We start from the raw sequence: 11,834 nt of genomic DNA on the forward strand, positions 1-11,834 counted from the left end.
TTTGGCAAATCTCAGCTGAATTAATATTCAGCGACTAATTTAACCCATTGTTCTGACTGCCTGGTCCTAATAATGCATAGATTAATTCCTAGCCAGTAAAATATTAAAGTGCATTTTTAAATCCCATTGCAATCCATCAGCTATACCCCAAGATAAGCAGACCCTAGAGCTTTGTTGAATACTTCTGACCTGAGTGTTGAATACTTCTGAGTGAGGAAAGGTCCCTGTTTAGCCTACACTAAGCATGTCATTTGTACATTATTGTGTCTGCCATATGCATTATGATAACATTTTCTACAGAATTTACTGTCCCTAAAGCTTGCTAAAAACTCTTAACTTTTCTTTTTAAATTAGCAGAGTCATCAGAGAATCAGTGAGACCGAACAGCTTTGTCATCCCTGATAGAAAGGGGGGAAACGAGGACAGGAAACACCAGAATGATCACTCTGAGAGAAACGGGACAAAAGTGTAACTTAGAGTGGACCTATGAGCCTGTTCCACCCTGAAGTCTTATACCAGCTCCCCTTGAAATAATGACAACACTCCATCAGAATCTGGAGAATAACGTAGGGCTCCAAGTGACTGTAATCAATCACGAGAACAATCAAGGACTTAGACTATATGAGACCTTATCATTTTATAAGCCTCTTGCTTCTTCTTCACAACACCTCAGAGCTGCCACTGGTGCACATTAACACACATCTGTTTTAACACATGGGATCCTGGACTCAATGGGCAGGTATCATCCATATGTATTTTGCTTCCAGTCATCTGCCAGCCGTAGAAGGGGAGGCAGGGGCAGGACTGCAGGTCCTAATCTCCTAAGATGCTTCAGAAAGGTCCCAGAGTTTATCTGTCAAAGCAGAGACAGTTAAGTTCCTTCTGCACGTTCATATGATCTACTGGCAATGGATGTAGAACTGCATTATCCTCATTACCTGGTGTTTACTGCTAAGTGAAATAAAACCATAACATCATAAAAAAAGAACTTGTGTTCTTTTTGCACTTGCAAAGCACATGCTTTTCTACATGTGGCTGCTTAAAACTGCAAATTTATAAAACTGTTTGTCATGGTATATTTGACTAATAATAAAAAAAAAAAAAAAAAAAAAAAAGCCCAGCAAGTTGTGTAGCAGAAATGCTTTCAATGGCTCTTGCTATCTGCAGTTTGCAGTTCTCTCTGGCATTCCTGATGTCTACTCCATCTCTTTCAAAGCCCTGTGCATTAAACCATTTTGTAAATGAAAAGAAATGCGCTATCTCCAGCAGACAAAGAGCGGATGGGAGATCTTCCAGGCTAACATCAAGCCTTCAAAAAGCTTTTGAAATCTCATTACTCAAGTATCTAATGGACAGAGTAACAGTTGCTGCATGGTCTTTTCTCTTTACTAAGCATTGTGTATAACTGAGATACATCAACACTCACTATATTGTTAAATGAGGTGGATAATCTGCCAGCTTCGATTCCCCTCAATACAATTTTCCATAAATATAGGAAATTAATGTTTACAGGTTATCAAAAAATAATTGTACATGTAGTTTAATAGTGCTGTCATACTGTATATTGTAGAATATTTAAAGAGTGACCAGAAAGCCTCATTATAACCACTTCACTTTATCCATTACTTAAAGCAACATAAAATATGTTTATAGCATTACCCACTTTTCTTTCATGTCTTTCTCAAAAATTCAAAGTTATTTAATCATGACCAAGGTTTGATTCATTAATGTCTAATGAAGACCAAGTTCCACTTGTAGCCTTATGCAAATCAAGGTTCTGGTAATCACTTTCTCTCTCACTCTTCCTTCCTCCTTCACTTAATCCCTCTCCCCAAATGAGGTCTGAATTCACACTGATCTGTTCTTGACCGTGGACACCGATACAATTTTTCTCCCCTACAAACCTCCCTATCCAAAGAAAAAAATCCAGGACTTAAGGCTACCTTACACAAGCTTTGACTTAATTTAATTATATATGGATTCAAATACTACAGCACATACACAATTACGACCTCCAAAGTTACATTTTCTTACAAAGTCAGGTTCCTATTCTGGAATTAGCACAGCAACATTTAGCAAAATATACTTACCAGGACAAAACTACATATTGCATAAACATGGACATTCTAGAAACAGCAATGAAAGTATTTTCAGAAGTACACTACACTCATCTAACTGTCCACTAAGCCAGTGGTAGTTTGACAACTGGTTCCAGGGCAAAGAGCATTGTTGAGCTTTCCTGTCTGTGTTCTGATTTTCTTCTGTAGTCTTCTGCCTGCAGAATTTAGTTTGAATCATTGCCAAAGAAAACCCAAATCTGACCATGGAGATCACAGAATCACAGAATGGCAGGAGTTGGAAAGGACCTCCAGAGATCATCCAGTCCAAACCCCCTGCCAAAGCAGGTACACCTAGGGCAAGTTGTACAGGAACACATCCCAGGCAGATTTTGAATATCTCCAGAGAAGGAGACTCTACAACTTCTCTGGGCAGAATGTTCCAGTGCTCTGCCACCCTCAAAGTAAAGAAGTTTTTCCTCATGTTGAGATCAAATTTCCTGTGTTCCAGCTTGTGCCCGTTGTCCCTTGTCCTGTCACCGTGTGCCACTGAGAAGAGTCTGACCCCATCCTCTTGACACCTGCCCTTTAGATATTTATAAGCATCGACCAGATCTCCTCTCAGTCTTCTCTTCACCAGGCTAAGCAGGCCCAGGTCTCTCAGCCTTTCCTGGTAAGAGACATGCTCCGTTCCCTTGATCGTCTTTATAGCCTTTTGCTGTACCCTCTCCAATAATTCCCTGTCCTTCTTGAATTGGGGTCCCAGAACTGGACACAGTACTCCAGATGTGGGCTCACCAGGGAAGAGTAGAGGCGGAGGATGACCTCCCTGGACCTGCTGTCCACACTCTTTTCAATGCAACCCAGGAGACCATTGGCCTTCTTGGCCACAAGGGCACATTGCTGGTTCATGGTCAACTTGTTGTCCACCACCTGGGAGGATTCCCACGTCTCTCCCTACAGAGGCTTGGCCCTGCACCAACTTCAGATCAATTCCTTTCCTTTTATCGGTGTTTAGTTTGTCTTCGGAAGAGCGTGCAAGAGCCTGTTCTCTGCTATGCACCCACTCTGCCCCAAAAAGCCACATGATCCAGTGCTCGGGGCTGCCTGTTGACAGTCAGGCTCAGGGAAAGGAAGCTGTGTGCCTGCATGGAGAAGCATGTTTCAGGCCCGGAGAGCTTTTATACAGAGCAGAATGGATCAGCACGGGATGAGTAAATTAACTTTATGCCGTGACTGTAGAGAACTACTAAGGGATGTAAATTTTGGCGCAGCTCTGAAGGGAGAACCAATGCATCCATTCGCTTTCTCTGTTTAGTGTGAAGGGGCTCTCTCTGTGTAAGAATACAGAGAGAGCAATTACAACAATTACTGGCTAATATTTTAAACAACATTTAATTTAAAAATCCTGATTCATAAAACTCGTAACACTTTGTGGAGCTGTTTTGCATTAGGACTCTTGCGGACTCAAATTCAAGTTCAGGAAGTTGCCTTGTGAGCCCGTAATGGCTCTATGGGGGGTCTCTCTGCAGCGCATGGTACCCCAGGGCAGGACTGCTCCACCAGCACTTCCAGATTTTCTGTCAGCAACCTGAGAGCGGCAACCAAAACTCTTCAGTGCCCAAATTCAAGCTGTGATGAGCTTTTGGATCCATGTAAGGCCTCCTTCTCAGACTACGCCAAGTCTGGAGCACCACCTTCTCCACATTTTTCTGGCAAATGGTTTTGCATGCCTACCCCTTGAGGAGGCATATTTGACTGCAAAAATACCATGTTGTTGGTATTTATTTGCTGTGTAATTTTTTTCTTCCTAGAGAATTCCTTCTAGAAATTTAGACAAATTGGATTTAATTTCAAACTGGAACAAAACCAAATGTCAAAATAATGATGCACGCTTTCCTCGGTTTGGCCAGCTCTGAATAAGGCGAAGTAAGAATGAATGACCTCAACCTGTTATGTGCATCATTTATCTTCCAACAAGGTATCAGCCTGTTCTGAAAGCCCCAAATACGTGCTGAGCAATTCAAGTTGCCTGAACAAAGAGATGAATGCAGAGCTGAACAAAAGGTGTACATGGGAGTGGGCACAGCACAGTGACACGTGAGCTGTATTATCCTGCAGTCACAATGTGACATACAGGTCCTGCAGCCAGGTCACACTTTAGTTTGGGAAGTAGTTTGCATAGGCTGGTTTGCATCTTTCTTTGGGATTAACCAAAAGAAGATGGAGAACTGCCTTCGAAAGGCAGATGCATTGATTTGTCATTCAGTTGTCAGATTTCTAGTCCAACAGGGGATTTAATTTACTTTAAAAATGCAAACATTAATTCCCTTTGTTTACTCCTTCCTTCACATCCAGTTCTTGCAACACTTCGTTCTTCTTACATGTTTTTGAAATTCATATGCATTTACTGGGAACAAGAACGATCCTAAATTCCTGAGTGACTGGGTGCCTCACCAGGATTTCTTTATGACTAATGGATTTTTCTCACTCCCTCAAAGCTTCATCATTAAGGCCATTGTTTCCCCTAGCATATGTCCTTGTACATTCAAAAAATTGCACAAGGTTCTTCCCATGTATTTTGTGGCAGATGCAGTTGAGTTCCAAACACCCACAGTGGCTCAGCTACTTTGTGACTTGGTATCAGCCATCAGTTGGTAAGCTCTTACGCAGCTCTAAGGATAATTTCTGCTCACGTAGCTCCACTGTTATTCCTTCTCCTTTTCTTCCTGTTCTCATTCTACAAAGTTTATGGCAAGGTTATATTATTTTTTAAAAAAAAGTATGATTTGCTCTCCATTGGAGAATCATTAGGTACATGACCGGGTGTGCCTGTGAAACTGCAGATTTTGACAAAATGGGATTTCTAGATCTTTGTCTCACCCTTCAGCTGTTCAGCTGTCTCTGACCTCTCTCTGTAGCTACATATTTCCCACATATTTTAAAGAAGCAAACTTTTGGGGAAAGAGTGACCATGTTAATCACAAGGGTAAAAGCAATCTTTTCTTCTCTATTTTATCCAGAAAGTGTGTTTGCTCTCAACACAAAAAGCTTTCTGTTTATAAATCTGTGAGGGTGAGGAGGTCAGGAGATATTCAGGCTCTTGCAAGTCTTGAGTGATGACAAGTGAGAACAAATATTTTTCTTTTCTTCTGAATTTGCTTGAACTTCTGTAAAGAGGGAATGAAGCCCTCTGTAAAATAAAATTGGCTGTTTGATGAGATGGTGGCACTAAGTGATAAAATGAGATCTCTTTGACCTTTTTATGTCATTAAGTAATAGTTATAAAAGAATTTTAAAAGTGCCAGAAGAGGAGCTATTATCCATTTTCCATGTTTTTAGTTGTTATACCAGCTTCTCACACTGTCTAGCATCTTGCAGCTGTTATTGGTTGTTTTTAGCAAGAGCGCTTTATGCCTCCTTCCTTTCTAATTCAGGTTTTCCCTTCTCCAGATAACAAATCTTTGGGCTTGGGCAGTTTCACAACCCGACAAAAATGGCCAGTGCCTGGCCTGAAGAAATCCCTTTCTTCTTTATCGAATCATAGAACAGTTTAAGTTGGAAAGGACCTTAAAGATCATCTAGTTCCAACTCCCTGCCATGGGCAGGGTATGCGGCACCCTGGGTGGGTTCTATTAGAGCGGTCAGGAGGAACTGCTAAGCCTCTCTCCACTTCGCCGACCTCCTGCCCACCCAAACCCTGCTCCCTTCCTGCAGACACAGCCTCGTTGGATTCTCTGACTCCTGCCCTCCAGATGAAGCTCTTGGCACAAATACACCTGAGAGCTGAGCCAAAACTTCTTTCAGGCTTTTTTACTCTCAGCGCAGGCTTCTCCAAGCCCATCCTCTGCCAGACAAGGAGGTGATGTGGCTGACCACAGAACAAAACTGATTGTAGCCATGGCTCAGAAAGACTGTTCCAATCTCAGCCCACTTTTTTTTGAGGGGGGGTCTATTTTAGTGTCTTTGGTCTGCTGTTAATCATTAGTGCTAAGGGATCAATGGTGTCCTTTCTCAGGGAACAGAAACATGAAGTCTGTTTTGTCTGAGGAGTTTGCAGGGTAAGATGCTGGCTGATAGCTAAAAGACTTCTTTCAAGGCACAAGAGGGAGTGTAAAATGACTTGGAGTTTGTGTGGGTTTGGGAGTGGACAGGGAAGAAAGAAGCTTTGTCAGCCTTTATTCCTTATTCTTTCTTCTTATTGTCGAACAAACTCTCTAACTACACACAGACATGCACAGCTTATTACACACAGCTGCTGTTTGTGTTTTCAGTGTGGTGGCTGGTACCAGCATTGATGTTAGTTCCTACTCCCTGTACATGTAACTCAGGTCTGTAGGGGACTAGTGATACTACAAAGGACTTTTGTGGAAGTCAAGGGCAAAATTAGCTGAGTCCCCTTCAAGTCACTGAAAGGATAATGAATGTCAGAATCATACCCCGGCTGTTCACAAATTGGTGCCATTAGCAGGAGAAAGCGCATACTAATCAATAAGCGTTGGCACTTAATGGTTCTGAAGTATTGGTGGGCTGGCAATTTACATCTGCTCACAGCACTGTACCTCATCACAACAATTTACCGTCCTCTCTCCTGTTGAAGTCCATCGATATAAATCGTCAGGCAGGCACTAGATAATTCTTCCTTTCAGTCTCCTAAATGACTCTTACAAAGGTCTGTTTAGAAATCAATAAATCTTATAAAAGGAATGGATAAGGAGGCAAGGTGGTATTTAATTAACAGGTAACTGTTGCAAGGTAACATCATGTTTTCCCCATCAGATTTCTTTGTTGCAACTCTACAGATGTTCTCAGAAGTCTGCTCATGGTACATACACGTCCTTCTGAACTTGCAGAGATCAGTTTTCAATATATTCGGTCCCACCTGAGGTGCTTGTGTTCCCTCCTGAGGTCCAGCTCTTGTTCAGACCTGCTCCACTCAAAGGGCTCCATAACCTACTGCAATTCCAGCCTGGGAGCCCAGCCCTGGGCAGTCCACCCCCTGCCCAGTGTTTGCAAAGGGAAAGGCAAGACCCCCGCTCAGCAGAGGACAAGCTCTGTGCTGCAAATTGTACTGGTGGCCTTACTTAGATGTAAAATCCACCGGTGGCAACTTCCAACTTCTCCCACTGAAGATTTCACTCACAAGCTCCAGCTAGCTCACTTCCAGGAAAAAGGAACTGTGGAACTACTCTCCTATAATGGAAACTTCTCAGAGAGAGCATTTCACAGGGCTTTCCCAGAAATTATCACCATTTCTTCCCCCAGTTGCCAAGGAAACCAGCAATGGACCCTTGGCAATGTAGAGAGCAGCAAAGAGAAAGATTTGCACACACCTGAAAAAGCATGAACAATCTTCTCTAAGAAAATTTGCAAGGTTAGTTATATGGGCTACTTACACAAAAAACCTCTCAGGAAGGTTCACTGAGTCCTTTACTGATCTGAGACAGTGTAAGGGATATGTCCACTCTCGCTTCACAGCAACACGGAAACCAGAGTATGACAACATCACACAAAAATTTAATGTTTGGCATTATACCTTCTCTTGCCCGTCATTTTTTTTAAATCATAAGAACACCTTAAAAAGAGTATTTTATTGTATTTTTTTTCTCTTAGACAATACCTAAGGTTTTGTCCCCGAGATACATTTATTCATTTTTGATAGCCTGTCCCGCAGTAAGTTTAGTTTGATCTGGCTTTAGGACAAAACGTAATTATAGAGATATCAGCCAATTACATAAATAGTTACAGTCCACAGAACTAAATCTCTGTTTCTCTTGGGATTCTCCTTTATTAGCCACTGTCCAGTTACTTGATGTGGGAGAAGGAATTACAGATGACATGAGAAGTAGCCTGAGAGCTGGAGAAGGCCCATGGCACACCGTGAATGGGGAATGAGACAGGAGAAATTTATTGAAACTCTTCCACAACTGAGCTTCAAGAAGTCTGAAACTGTATCCCATGGCCCCTTTATTAAAATAATTAATATCTAACATAGAGAATGATTTCCAAGTCCACACCCTAGACTGGAACTTAGAAGACATGGTTGTCATGCTTCTTGTGTTTGGCCCACCTGCACAGACGTGGATGCCCAGAGGACAGAAGAAAAAACTAGTGATCCGTTCAGAGGTATGGAAGCTCTGTAAACCTCTTGGAAGTGCCTGAATGTGAGCACTGAGCAGAGACAGGCACTTTGGACACAGAGTAAGGAAGTCAGTAACCCAAAAAGCACACCCAGCTATGGAACTGCTCTCAAATGCTCTGACGCAGCTGTAGAGAGAAACCTGTTGCATCAGGCTGAGCTGGAATCCTGCTCCACAAACCACTTAGCCTGAGGCTTTTGGAAGAAGAAGAAAACAAAAAGTGGGCTATTTGCACCAACAAATTGACAGTTAGAGGTGAGACTCCAGAGGGACGGTATCTTTAGATAGCTGGAAACTTGCCTACAAGCTTCTGCTTTCTAGGTCTCTCTTGTTGTGGAAGCTGTGATGGAAAACTTTGCCTCACTAGGTAGGAGATACAGAGAGAGAGGGCACGGTGCCGGGGAAGCTCTTTTTCATTCTGACAGCTCAGCATCACTGTCCTACACAAAAGCATCACTCAGGTCTAGGGGATTTTTTAAAATGGAAACCAACCTGTATTCAACCAGCTCCAGGGTGCTGTTGCATAAAAAAAAAACAGGTTCCACCCTGATTGCCTCTGCAAATGGGCAGTCGGTATGGTTGTAAAAACTTGGTCATCCTCAGTAACAACTGGGTTTGTTCGGTGTCTTGTCTCTGAAAGTCATCTTTAGCAGAAACAATACAAGAAGTAAGGAACCTCACAGAGCAATACACCTGCATATGCCTACAGCGGGCTTTGACTATTTACATTTATTTAAGATAAGATCTGGATTCTTGTCACAGAGTTTAACATCTTGCATTTGGGCTTTTCCCCAGGCTCTCTTGCTTTCTGATCCATGCCCTATGTTTTTATTTTTAATTAGAGTTGTCCTGTAGTCTAAATAAAGCATTTATTTTAAAATAAATTCATAGATGTCAATAAATGCATTAACCAAACAAATAAATCTTCCCTAAAATACAACATTGATTCGGGGATGGTCAAATTATTTGAGGCTTTTGGGTCCTAGAGGTCACTGTACTGTAAACTGATGTAGTCACCGGGTGGCACAGTGCAGCACGCACCACAAATCTGGCACAGCGCTGGCAGCTGCTCCCTAGGGCAGGCACAGAGGCACTGAGGCTGGAGGAGCGGACGTTTGTGCTGCCTCTTGGTATGAAGCATTTGGTCACTTAAGCAACCTGCATTTGAAGGATGCATACACTAAGTCACTCTGTCCTACAGTAACTACCATGAGAAAATGCTCACTGTTGTCAATCATCTGTTTTATTTCCCTCTCTCTGTTCAAATTGAGTCTATTAGCCCACTAATAAACACCGTTTGTCAACTGCATCCCAAGTGTATTCGCGGTGAATCAAGTAAGGTGCACCAGAGATACATTTAATGTTCAGATTCACTGGTTTAATTTTAGCAAGTTGCCACTACTGCCTCATGCTTCATCCTACTAACAGATTTATGTCTAGGTTTTTTGTTCATCCATTATTCCTCACGCTGTTCAGTGGCTTGCCTTTCTTGCCCTTATTCTTGGCAGACGGGTGAAGCACACAGATCTCTCTCAGGGGCCAAAGACACTTTCAATTCTTTCTCCTACATTAATAACATACACAGACAACTTGTCTTCTGAGGGTCCTTTACCCTATTTTGTTGCCTTTTATTCTACAAAAAGATATACTGCTATGAAAAGAATCATTGTAGCTGCTTTCTCCTACCTTTATCCTCAGGGTACTGTCATTGTTATCTATTAGCTACAGAATAGCCTATGTTTTTCAAGTTTCTTAATAGTCTTGTTTATTATTTACTCTTCCTTTCACTAGCATATCAGCTCATCTCTGTTCTCTGCTATGTATCACGCTTTAACCATTATGATTTTACATTGTTGTTTCACCATCTTCTGTAAAAGCACTCAGGGGCGGGAGGGCCCGTTCATTCCTATGGCTATGGAAAATGTAACTGTGGCTTGAACGGAGGGTGACTTTTCAGCATCAGACGGAGCATCTTTATCAGGATTTTTCATAAACACTCAGGTTCGTAGGGGGTTGGCTTTTTAAGTCTTTTGCTTTACTTGAGAGTGCCCTCCTTTGACAATGTAGTGAAAGTCTTTGATGATGCCCTGAAAGAATATACCAAGATTTTCTTCCCTGTTTTTGCCTAGGACTGAAACAGAAGCTCTTGGGGGATGGGACGGAAGGGGGGGAGAGCTGCATGGCGGTACATTGGAGATAAGGCTCCATATCAAATCCTGCTTCATTCACTGTTTAAATTCTCATTGATCGTGTTGTTTAGCATAATTCTGCACCACGTAACTAGATCCATCTGCCTTTTGCCAGACCTTTAAAGGTGTGGGTTGTATTACTTTTCCATATTACTTTTCCAGCAAAGTATAATAACAACTAATAAACAAATTACTGTTAGGCAAGTTACAACACGTACAAGCAGCCTGTTAATGAAAATAACTTGCAGGGCTGAAAAAAAAAAAAAAACTCTTAAGGGCTCTCTTTAAAGGACTATTAAGTGTATCTTGGGGTTTTCTCCTCACCAGGAGCCCAGCAGTCACAAACAAACAACATTTTACCTAAAACAGTGCAGAGCTTTTTGTTGTGGTGACGCTTTGTTCTGCTTTGTCAGTCTGACTGACATAATCCAGCTCTGGACATCGCTCCACCCTTGCCAAATGCGAACATATCTGCAACTACCACAGCTCCTCCAGGTTTGGCTCCAGTTGGGAGATCTGCACAGCTGAATGAGATATTTTTGCATTCAGGGAAGGGCAGGGAAGAATGTTATAATCAGTCGTCTTTTTCTGGAAATGTCAGTAAGTTGCTTATGGCCAATTTCAGCTAATGCTGGCCTTTCCCCACCAAAATACCACATTTCGTTGCATCTCCAGACTACATCCAAATTCCCACTCTCTGATTTTGCTGGCACAGGGTCTTTAGGACAACAGCTTCAACCAGGCCATTATCAGAGCAGTGCACATCCGTGGAGTCATTGCTGTGTTTATTTATACGCGTCCTGCCCCAGCTCCCGGTGCCAGGCGTGGCTGGGCAGTGACTCAGCAGCAGGAAACCTGATGTCGATCCTCCTCAGCTGGCATCCAGGGCATCGCTGCTCCCGGCTTCCTAACAGTCACCTCAAAAACCTCCTCATAAAGACACAGTCCCCTTCCTGCTGCACACCCCCTGCCTTGCCCATACTTTATCCCTGCCATATGAAGCATTTATACAACCCCTCTCTTTTTCACTCCTTCCTTCCCTCCACAAAGGTAACAGTGAGATTTTGGGGAAGCAGAGACCTGACAGCAAACTTCACTGAGTTTTCACTCAGCCCAGCTAAGAAAAACAAGCTCAGCGGGGAAGCACAGAGGTTTATTCTGAGCGTTCCTTGTTTTTTTCTTGTAGCAAAAGATTTTGTTAGGCCTTATTTTGCCTGTGTTTGAAGTCACAGAAGCGTACAAAGATGAAGGGTGATAAAAAAAAAGAGCATAGTTGGGTTTTTTTCCCTGTGTTTAAATCTCAGTAATGTCCTTACACCACAATACATATATATATGGGTACTATACGCACATAAGGCTGGACTGCCTCTCAATCTGCTTCAGTCCAGCGGGTGCATTTCAGCTAAAATGGCTTTATGCTGCCTTTTCACCTTGGTTTCTCTCACCCC

Source organism: Numenius arquata, chromosome 4 (assembly GCF_964106895.1).
Source record: "Numenius arquata chromosome 4, bNumArq3.hap1.1, whole genome shotgun sequence".
NCBI lineage: Eukaryota > Metazoa > Chordata > Aves > Charadriiformes > Scolopacidae > Numenius > Numenius arquata.